Here is an 11,800-nt window from a genome sequence, read left to right as displayed (position 1 = left end):
AAGCTAGCTTTTTTATTTGGTGAATGATTCAAAATCTAGGTGCCAGTGGTAGGGCTTTGGGAGGAATGGTCATCGGCAGGGGTTTCAAAGGAGTAGGGAAGTAATCCCTTCTCCCTGCAGGTGTCAATGGCTCTTTTGAACATGTCCTCTAAGCTGTACTTGAACTTGAATCCCATTCCTATTACCTTCTTCGACGAGAACGTCACACTTGGCAAGTTCTTGTCAATCCCCTCAAACTTGCAACGGCTGTGTGTGCGGGGTGAGCAGCCGGGGGGGGGGGGGGGGGGGGAGCTGTGCGAGGCAAGCGCCGGGGGAGGGGGGTGACGACGATGTGAGGCGAGCGCTGGGAGGGGGGAGGAGGGAGGAGGGGCGCAACAGCGGTGGGGAAGGGCGAATGCGATGTGAGTGGCGGCAGTGTGGGTGACCAGGTGGGGTCGGCGGCGGATGGTGCAAGGGGCAGCAACGATATTCAGGGAGAGAGTGGGAGATAATGAAAAAGGAAGAGAAGAGGAGTGAAAAGGCACTGGCGAGATTTCAGAAAGAAAATATGATAAAAATGGACTTTAGTAAATGAATCTATCTAGATAGAAAGCTATTTAATTTTTATTTTATATTATTTTAATAATATTTAATAAAATAAAAAGATAATTTTAATTTTATAAAAAATTTAAAACACACACTAAACCTTTTTCACTCATATGCTTCTCTCTTAAATTTTTTGCTTAAAACTACTACCCAACACATTAAAAGCTGCACATTTTCAAAGTAAAAAAAATAGTTATGAAAATAGCTGTAATCAATGTTTAACTTTATTCATTTTACATTTTTCTTCGATTTTATTTCATTCCATGAGTTGGCTGAATAAGAGCTTCTTAACCAAAAAATGAAAAATGAGAACGAGAGAAATTATATTGAACATAGACGTAATTTTTTAGAAGAACTCCTAAAATGTAATTATATTCATAATATATAAATAAATCAAAGTATTAATTTAAATAATTAAAAATATGTAAAAAATTATATCTCACAGTGGCCCAATCGCTTAAAACAACAAATTAATAACTAAATCATAAATTACAATATACTAGTAACAAATAACACTTTAGGGATTGATATGCTCCTAAAATGTAATTTACTATAATGTAATTTATTAAGAATAAGAATTGATATATCTTGGTTGCCTATAAATTTAAACTAAAGTATAAAATTTATAATAAATATAAATTTTAAGTTTGGGGAATAACATAATATAAATAAAAAATAACATAAAAATATATTTAATTATTTATACATAAGATAATTACAAAATACATAAAATTTTATGTTTTGTATGAATGATAAATGAGAAGAAATATAATTATATTATGATGGATATATGAATATATTTTTTTATTAAAAATAAATATTATTATATTATAATTTATAATTTGATTTTCATTTCATAACTTAAAAATTGAAACAAAACTACAAAATGATTTTTTTTTAAAATAGCAAGACAAACTATGCTCACCAAAATTTTTCAAAGTTACAAAATGAGTTCATTCTGATTTAGATGATTTTTTTATAATATATTTTTAATTTAAAAAATATATATTTAGTGAGATAAAGGCTAAATATGTTGTAGAAAGAATATGATTTTATAAAGTTGTACAAAATTATAGTTCAACCCAACTAAATCATAATTTAATAATTTGATTTGAGTATAAAAAAATTATTTAATTTAATTTAAATAAATAAAATAGTACTTTTGTAATTTATTTTTGAATTATAATATTTTATAATTTAATATTTAAATTAATATATATGTAATATATATAATATATACTATTTGGTCTCTTTGAGGATTTAACTTACATTTATAACGAATAATTTCCTAATAATTATATAGTAGTTTTTATAATGTTAATTGTATAAACACTATAAAAACTTTGAATAATAACATAATTTTGCTTTAAGTGATTCGATTGGAAGTAACTATGATTATATTGTATGTATTAGTGAATAATTATTTTATAAATAATAAAAAAATTATATATAAAAAAATAAAAATATAATCAATTTTCTTGAAAAAAAAAGTTCAAATTGTTTGCAATGAAAATTGAACCATGGACTAGGACCTTTGTTAAAATGATGTCATTGTGATGCTTGATGTATCAACAAGAAGAAAAAAATATCTAGTGAATAAATTTTCATTCTTCCCCAATCATCATTTGTAATGTTCCAATCATCGTCATCTTTTGTAATGTCTAGATCATCTTTTGTTATGCTTGCAATCACCTTTTGTAATTCTAATTAAAAATTTGACCATTTTAAAAATTAAAGATAATAGTTGGGGGTAAAAGTTTCAAATGTTTGATTTTTATATAAGTTATTGGGGAAAGACATTGTCACTCTTAGGAGTCTAAAAATTTATTAAATAAGATGAGGGATTAAATTTAAATTTTAAATTAACAAAAAAGAGATAGAATAAAATTTTTGAATTGTGACTAAAAAGAGTACTATTGGTAAATAAAATGATAAATGATATAATTATCCTAACATCAATAATTAAAATGATAAAAAAATAATTTTATCTGAATAAATTTGATCCAAATAAATTTATTATAAAAAAATTAAAATTAAAAATTAATTTTTTTGATAAAATTTTCTCTAAACTTTTATATAGTAGCATAATTCTTGGTGTATTAATAATAAATCATAATTATTATATGGGGAATAAGGAGGTAATGGGGGAGAGAGAGAGAATGACATGTCAAACGCATTGGGCCCCACCCCTACTGATAATAATACATCGTCGGTAAGTCGAGACAGCGATCCAATTCCAACCTAGCTTGTGGTTGCTGGTGGCGATGGCAAAGTGGGCGGGTTGCCACCTCACCTCGAGAGTCGAGAACGATGAATGATGAGAGTGCGATTTTGTTCACCCCCTTTAACGGGGGTAAACATAACCCTCGTTACTTTGAGGGTTAAAAATCATTTTTTTCTAACAGAGTTTAGAGTTTAGTAAAAAGAGGTAGCCTTGAATATTACCCCCCCGACGCCAGTAGTCTTTTGGGTCTCTCTCTCTCAACCTCAACCCCGTCTCTATTAGCATCTCTCTCTTTCTCTCACACCAGCAGCGGCACCGGCATCTTCACCAGCAACAACACCGGCGTCTTCACCAGCAGCAGCACTGACGTCTATAACACCCCGTCCTATACAGGCGTGTCACTGTAAGGAAATTCCCGGGGTTTTTTTTTTTTTTTTTCCTCCAAGTCCGTTTCTTGCGGCGCCGTGAGCACAATCTTCACATGCAGATGTAAACCCCGAGAGTTCCAGTCTTGCTCGTTTAATTAACAATAACATAATCATAACTGAACGAGACGATATAAACACAACGGAATACTTAAGCATCAGAATGACGTGGCCTACCATGTGTTACACATAAGATGTTTCTACACTGGTATATATATAACACCGTTACTAACAATTACAACACCGTCGAGCGATTGCTCATACATATAACATAGTAAATATCAATGCTCCCAAAATAGTACAACAACTGTCAAATAAACACCACTGGCTCACCGACCGTGTCCTCGACCTCGCAGCTGTCCCTGACTGGAACGTTGAATGTTCCAGGGGCATAACCCATGTTAGATGATAAACCATCTAAGTGAAGGCATGAAACAGTTTATACAATGCATGAAAGACACACGAGCATGGCATACTGAACGACAACATGTAAGACACGTCTAACTTGAGAGATATCCCTGATATACTTAATCCCTCGAATGCCCCGCTGTGACACCCGTTCACCTGGTTTAACGTTAATCCCTCGGGTGCACCGTCGTGACACCCGTTCACCTGGTTTAACATTATTCCCTCGAGTGCCCCAGTGTGACACCCGTTCACCTGGTTTAACATTATCCTAATCTCAAGTAGACCCCATCCTGTCCTATATGGACCCAATAATGACAAGAAATTCCACCCCAAATGATATGAAAATTCACTCGCCATGCACCAACATTTATAAGTAAAACAGTTGATGCAATGTAGCAAATGTTGACACAATGATCATAAGTAAAAAGCCTTGTAAAACAATCTAAGTCTAGGAGGGTATAACCGCTCACTAGAACCCACCACAAGCACTTAAAAACACTTCCAAGACAAGGTAAAGCTAGAATCAAACCACTCACATCGAATTGAAAAAGTCTGGATTTTACCTCGAAAAATGTGCCACACCACGAAAATTGTGTAATCCTTCTTCCAACGACCCAATTGACTCCTATTTCATCATTTAAGATCTTTGGAATCAACATTTCTATTTTTCCACAATTTTCTCTATTTTTATTTATTTTTCAAACATTTCTACTTTTAGAAATTCACTAAAAATACCTAACATCAACTTTTACAAAATATTTTTCCATGATAATTCTTAAAATAATTTTACCTAAATTCTGAAATTAAAAACACATAAAAACCCTACCTCACGCGCCCTTACGTGCCACCCCGAAGCCCTGCGAGTGGGAGCCACGCGCCACCGCACAGTCGTCTTCTCCAGCCTTCTTCTCCGGCTCCAACGACTCCTTTAGCCAAAACAACTATGGGGCCTTGAAGATCTCGATGAGGCGACCTCAATGGTACCCTCAAATGCCCGAAATGATCACCGAAAAATGCCTTAAATGGCGGTTGCAGGTCGCGGTCCGGCGGCCCTCGCTTTTCCGGCCAAGCCACTGAAACTCCACCAAACGTACACTAAACTCCTCGAAAATTTCCAGAAATGATCCTTGCAACTTGTAGAACAAAATCCTTCTAATCTCCTTGCTTGATTCTTGCCAAAACAGGCGGAATTTGATCGACTTGTGCGCCAACCCTCTCGGCCGAGAACCCCTTTTATACTCCACCTCGACCCAAATTTCCACCACCAATCGATTGCTCTTATCCCCTTAACCCTAGATCTAGCTTCCAAACCAATTAAACGAGCCCAAATCGCGAGCCTAAGCCCTCGAAAGATTCAGCCAAAACAGAAAAATCTTCCGCCATTAAAACCGGTCACGTCGCCGCCGTGCTCGGCCAATGGCCACCCCCTGAAGCTTCATCATCACCTGGAGATCATCCTAGCACCCTTATGAGAGCTTCTCGACGTCTAGAGGCAGCTGGCCGGCGACCCATGTGCGGCGGTCGCGTTCACACCATGGCATTTTTGAGAATTTGCAGTTTAGCCCCTAGTTAATTTTTAATTGCATTTTCTCCTAACCCTAAACACCCTTGAACTATCCAACACTTCCACAACGGCCCTCAAGTTCTATATTTTCCATTTCCCTTTGGAATTTCTGAAAAATTCGTCGATTTGACCTCCCTCTGATACTTTGCAAAATCTGTACTTTTGCCCGTACGCCCTTATTTGTGTACTTTTGACTTCAAACCTTTGAAAATCCCTTGATTGTGTCGAGTATTGCTTATTTGAACCATTTTGACCTTTGTTGACCTACTTGACACAGTCCCTCGCCTTCTGTTTATGTTTTGCATATTGCACTTAAGCCCGAAACTATTGTAAATTCCATTTTGATCCCATAACTTCCAAAACTTCTCTTGATATTTAATACTGGGTATTACAACATCAGTCCTCCGACGTCCCCCCAGCAACAACGTCTCTCTCTCCACCATTATTGTCTTTCTCCACCGCGTATCCTCTCCATCCATGATGTCTCTCTATTCTCACCGCTTCCTACCTTGCGTTCGACTACCATGGCCGTAGCTTACTCCCGATCCTGCGATTGCCGTTGACATCTGTTCTCGCCCTTCATCAGGAGCTCGCATCACCTATATTATTTGTTCTCGCCCTTCATCATAGTAGTGAAAGAGTGTATCCGTATGTAATTTTGTGTTTGAATGTACTTTATGTAGCTTTTGTTTATGTAAAAGAGATTATACTTTCTACTGTGAGAAGAATGTAATTATGTTTAATTTAATTTGATTTGAATTATGTTTAATTTTACTTTTCTATATATTTTGATTTGCCATCTATAAAGAGCTTGAATATTGATAGTTCATCAGAATGCTTGAAATTTTTGTTTGCATGTATAGAGTGAAAATCCATAGTTATGAGTTATGACCATAAATAGATTTTACTGTAGTTTTGAATAGAAATTATAGATTGTTGAATTTGGCATAATAGAAAATTCAAGTATGTAACTTGGCTCTTCTTAATTAACTATAAAAATTAGAAGTCCTATTCAGCATTCAAGTTTACAGCTAAGAACATTGATTCAATTGGTTTATCAGTAGAATATTAAGGAATATTCAGCATTCATGTTTATTGGAGCAGTTTCTCATAGACGGAAGCCACTGCCTTTATATGTATAGCACTACTGCTTATACTTTTGTCCTCTAAACCTGAACCCTTCTTTTCTGTTTTGACAAATTTTTTGGTTATTACGATTTTTTACTCTTTCTTGAAATATGATATGTACCCTTAAAAATTTTAATTAATATATATTTAATAAGTATCAACTAGTTAAGTAGATCTTTTAAATATTTAATAGCAATAAGGTTATATGTTATTTTATAACATATATATGTGTATAACTTACAGCAATAAGGTTGTTGTTGGTAAAGATGCTGGTGCTGCTGCTAGTGTGTGTGTAGCGACCCATAAATCGTAAATTAATTTAATTATTGATTTATTGTGTTAATTTAAATTAAATGGAGTAATAATATATCTTGTTGTTATTAATAATAAATTAATTTAGGATGTTTTAAGGAAATAGGAAATTAGGGTAATTAATTATTTATTCTAGAATAAATTTGGGAATAGGAAAAGAAAATCGAAATAAATTAAATTGTGTTATTTTTGGAAGTTTTGGGCGTTAGTGTAAATAATAAAGGGGGTGTGTGTGTAAATTTTGAAAGTTGGGAGGGGGCTGGTGCGATTTTAGAAAAAGGGACCAAAGGTCCCTTTAAATTAAATGGGGTGCGGTATATTTTGAAGGCAGTAGCTGGCGCATTGATGCTCACTACGCCATTGCATCTTTATGTGCATTGCATGGTTATTGGTAGTTATTAGTTCTCGGACGGGAGGACCGTTCCGAGGAAGCCTATGGCTCGGGTGTCGGGAGTACCGACACGAACACACAGGTGACGGGAGTACCGGCCCGGGACAGCGCGCGCAGGTTTGTTGGAGATTTATGTTGCTTCTTAGGGCAGCGGCATGTTGGTATGGGACTTGGGTGCCGTGTGTCTTTGTGTGGGCCCCAAGAACCAGAATGTGTTTTCCTTATGCTATATTGTTGTTGTTGTTGCCAAAATACAACAATTAAAATTTTGTGATGTGAGGTCTACTCAAGCTCGATGTCGGGTGAAGTTAGGTTGCCGTAAGAGATGTTGCTTCAAGGGAGATTGCCATTAGGATGCTCGCCGCAAGGATTTGCCGCTAGTTCTCGCCACTAGCTCTCGCCGCTAGTTTCACCACAAGGTTCGCCACAAGCTTCGCCACAAGATTCGCCGCTAGGTTCGCCACAAGGTCTTACCACTAGGCTTCGCCACAAGGTCTTGCCACTAGCTTCGCCACAAGGTTCGCCACAAGCTTCGCCGTTAGCTTTTGCCACTAGCTTTCGCTACTAGCTTTCGCCACTAACTCTCGCCACAAGGTCTCGCCGCTAGCTTTGCCACGAGCTTCACCACAAGCTTCACCACAAGGTCTTGCCACTAGCTTTGCCATACGATCTTGCCACTAGCTTCGCTACAAGGTTCGCCGCAAGCTTTGCCACAAGCTTTGCCGCTAACTCTTGCCACTAGCTCTTGCCGCAAGCTTTGTCACAAGCTTTGCCGCTAGGTTCGCCGCAAGACTTTTCCCTCGCCGTTAGGTTCGCCGCAAGCCTCGCCATAAGCTTCGCCGCTAGCTCTTGCCGCTAGGTTCACCGCAAGACTTTTCCCTCGCCGTTAGGTTCGCCACAAGGATTCGGCCCTATTAATGCTGAGAAAATAGGTTAGAAGGCTAGCGGGAATCTTTCCCGCAAAGGCCCTCCGATGCCAAAGTCAGTCCTGAATCCCGATGAATATTCACCAAAAAATAGTCAAAGTGTATTCAAAGTGATAAGATTTTCTGAAGTTTCAGGTCCCCATTAATGTCTTGTAGTTGGGTATTTATAGGGCACGATTCTCAAGAGTGGGTGGTGTTGACACGTGGCGTTTGATAGATGGGACAACTTCAACGAAGAAGGGGGATTACCACGAACCTGCTGCGAGGCAACTTGTGGCAGGGTGCCGCGAGGCTAGCCCTCGCGGCCAGCCAACAAATGGCATCAAGGCTGGCAGCCTTGTGGCCAACCAATAAGCGGCCGCAAGGCTGAGCCTTGCGGCCTGCCATTAAGCGGCCGCAAGGCATCAGCCTTGCAGCCAGCCAATCAGCGACCGCAAGGCTGAGCCTTGCGGCCATCATTTGTGAGGCCTGCCATTAAGTGGCTACAAGCCTTGTGGCCATCCTCCAAATTGCTTTTTATTTTTATCCTTTTTTGACCCCTCTTTTTTCCATGGGACCACCATTGCCCCCTACTCTTCTGTTTTGTCTTTTAGACAAAATTAAAGAGTAAAAAATATTATCCAGGGAGTCGGGTCTAGCACCTTGCCCTAACCAAGTGTTTCAGAATGCCCAAAAAGATCTTACCTCGACCAGGGGTTGAAGTACCAAATTATCTCTGGGCAACCATACCCCTAGTAGATAGACTTCATTGTGGAATTCTTGTCGGATGTCCGAGCTTGCCGAGAGGTCTAGGCGTCGGATCAACTAAGGAGTCGAGTCTAGCTCGGGAGCATAGCACCGAACTCAGTCAATGGATCCCGACGAGCCCACGGGCACAGTCTCCGGAGCATCCGATGATACCATGATGGGTCATAGTGCTTTGGCTATTGTGTTCTCTATGTCCGTCTTTCAGGGTTAGCCTGTTTCAGGGAATTCGGGTTTGACCAGTTATTCGGCATGAGATTCCGGCCAGATATCCAAGTTTACCGGGAGACCTAGGCGCCAGATCTACCAAGGAGTTGGGTTTAGCCAAAAAGGCATAGCACCTAACTCAAGCGAGGGATCTGGGTGAGTATGCGGGCATAGGCATCGGATGTTCTAGTGATCCCGGACCAACTCGTGGTTATAGGTACCAGATTCCAACTGGATGGTTCAACTCTGATAAGCGGGGTCATGACAGAGTTGTCACAGGGTCGTTGTCTTTTCATGCCTTCCTTTGGCCAGTCTACCTCAGGGGATCTGGGTTTGGCCAGTGGCCAGGCGCAAGATTCCTACCAGGCATCCAAGTTTTCCGGGAGACCTAGGCGTCAGATCAACCAAGGAGTCGGGTCTAGCCAAAAAGGCATAGCACCGAACTCAAACGAGGGATCCGGGTGAGTCTGCGGGCATAGGCATCAGATCCTCTAGTGATCCCGGGCCAGCTCGTGGTCATCGGCACCAGATTGCCACTAGGCGACTTGACCTTCGGGAGCGGTCTTATGCTGGAACTATCAGGTGATCACTTCACTTCTTTTCCGCCTTCCTAGGACCAGTCTACCTCATGGAATCTAGGTTTGGCCAGTGGTCCAGCACGAGATTCCTACCAGATATTCGAGTTTGCCGGAAGACCTAGGCGCCAGATCAACCAAGAAGTCGGGTTTAGCCAAAAAAGCATAGCACCGAAGTCAAACGAGGGATCCGGGTGAGTCTGCGGGCATAGGCATCGGATGTTCTGGTGATCCTGGGCCAAACCGTGGTCATCGGCACCAGATTGCCACTAGGCGACTTGACCTATTGGAAGCCAGCTGTGCTTGAGCCGCCATACTTGCATGACACATACAAATAATCTGAGCTCATGCAGATTTTACGTGGTTCGGCTTATAGTTTTGCCTACCCCACGGGAATATATGGAATATATTCTTTTATTTATCAGGGGATGTTATTACAATATAGACGAGTGGGTCGAACATTTAAGCTTAGATATAAGGAGATTTGGCTGTTGGATTTTGCTGATTTTTGGTTATGTTGGTTAATGGGCCCTTGGGTATCGGGTGATTGCCTTTAATCGTAGAAAACCACCGGCCATGGTAGCCGATGGCGACTAGCAGTGCATTTTCCACTTGTGGCCAAAAATTAAAAATTAGATTTACAAAAATTCAATTATTAAATATGACGTATTTTCGTGTATGTTAATTAGGGGTGTGCATTCGGTTTAATCAAACTGAACCGGCCGATTTTCAGCAAACCAAACTGAATCGACTCTAAGTGTATACCTGAACCGAACCCTAAGCTAACTGAAATAACCAAAACCGATCAAACCAATTTTAAACTTGGGCTAACCGAACCGATAATCGAACTAGAAAAACCTACCTAAAACCGAATTAAACCGAACCGAATTTAAACGAAAATCGAGCTAACCGAACTGAATTTAAACAAAAACCGAGATACCCGAACCGAAAACCCACCCAAAACCAAACCAAACAAAGCTAAACAAAAGAGAAAAAAAGTTAAATTATAAACATAAACATATAAATCAGTGCTATTAAACAATAAGGCCTGCATAATAATCAGTGCTATTGTTCTTTCAGTACAATTTAGAAGTTTTTTCACAACATTGATAACAATTGAGAACTAGTAATTCCATAAAGCCTTGCCAAATAACTATGCTTCCTTGGCAGATTTAGAAAATAGTATTGAAATAAGTTACTCAATAATTTTCCATGGACCACTAACAATGAGATGAATCCAGTAAAGCCAAGAAAAAAGAAGGACCTGATAAATGATTGTTGTTTTGTACCTATCTTGTGATAGCTAGACAATAATAATTCCTTTCTACAACGCCCTTTAAAACAACAGGCTCCAAAGTGAAAGTATGAATCAAATCTCTCTGAGTCTCTGCCATGGAAAAAATATGCAGTTCATACCCCAAAAGGCCCAAACTACATTCAAACAACATGAACATTTCATTATCATACCGTCAATTAAAACATTAATCACAATAAAAAATAATCAGAAAGCCAATCATAAGAAAATGCAATGGCAGTTCATGTTATGGTGCTATAACCATTAATCACAATAAAAAACAAAAAAAACACTGTGAGCAATTTAATTTGAAATGTCAGAGACTCAGAGGCATAAAGAAAATAAGGAATGAGCAATTATCAATCATTTGTTCACTGTGGGCAATTCACATACATGAGATAAAAAAAAAAAAGCATTATGGTCAATTATCAATCATTTGTTCATTGATCATATAATTACATTGATAAGCATCTTAGTATTTATAGCATTAAGCAAAGCAATATTATTAGGGAATAAATTAATCAAGATAATGAATGGTTATGACATTTGTCGAAGTTTAGCTAAAGCCAAGAAAAAGCATCATAAAAACCAGTCATCATGACTTCACTAAATAAAATTTGACTAGGTCATGCACCAATTCCATCTTCAAATAATTGACAGATGCATGTTTTGCTAGCTATAACAGAATGAGCAAGTCTTCTCCACATAAAATGCAACAATAAGCCTAATACCACTACATCTCATCTTTAAAGCAAGAAATGGAGGATGAAAAGCAGTAAATCAAGTGCATACAAATTCTAAGAAATAGGAAAAACATGGAAAATGTTCAATTTAGCAACTGTACTACTATTGCCACATGAAACTATTATGGACGAACATATATACTTATTTACAAAAACTAAAATATATACAACTAGAAAGTAGAAAACATATATACTTACAAATGCGACTAATCTTCAAAATCAAAAATTTAAATTTCCATATTGGACGTTGAGCTGCTGCTGTTTATGATAACCT

The sequence above is a fragment of the Diospyros lotus genome, unplaced genomic scaffold (genome assembly GCF_014633365.1).
Source record: "Diospyros lotus cultivar Yz01 unplaced genomic scaffold, ASM1463336v1 tig00011203, whole genome shotgun sequence".
NCBI lineage: Eukaryota > Viridiplantae > Streptophyta > Magnoliopsida > Ericales > Ebenaceae > Diospyros > Diospyros lotus.
This window is presented reverse-complemented; position numbering follows the sequence as displayed.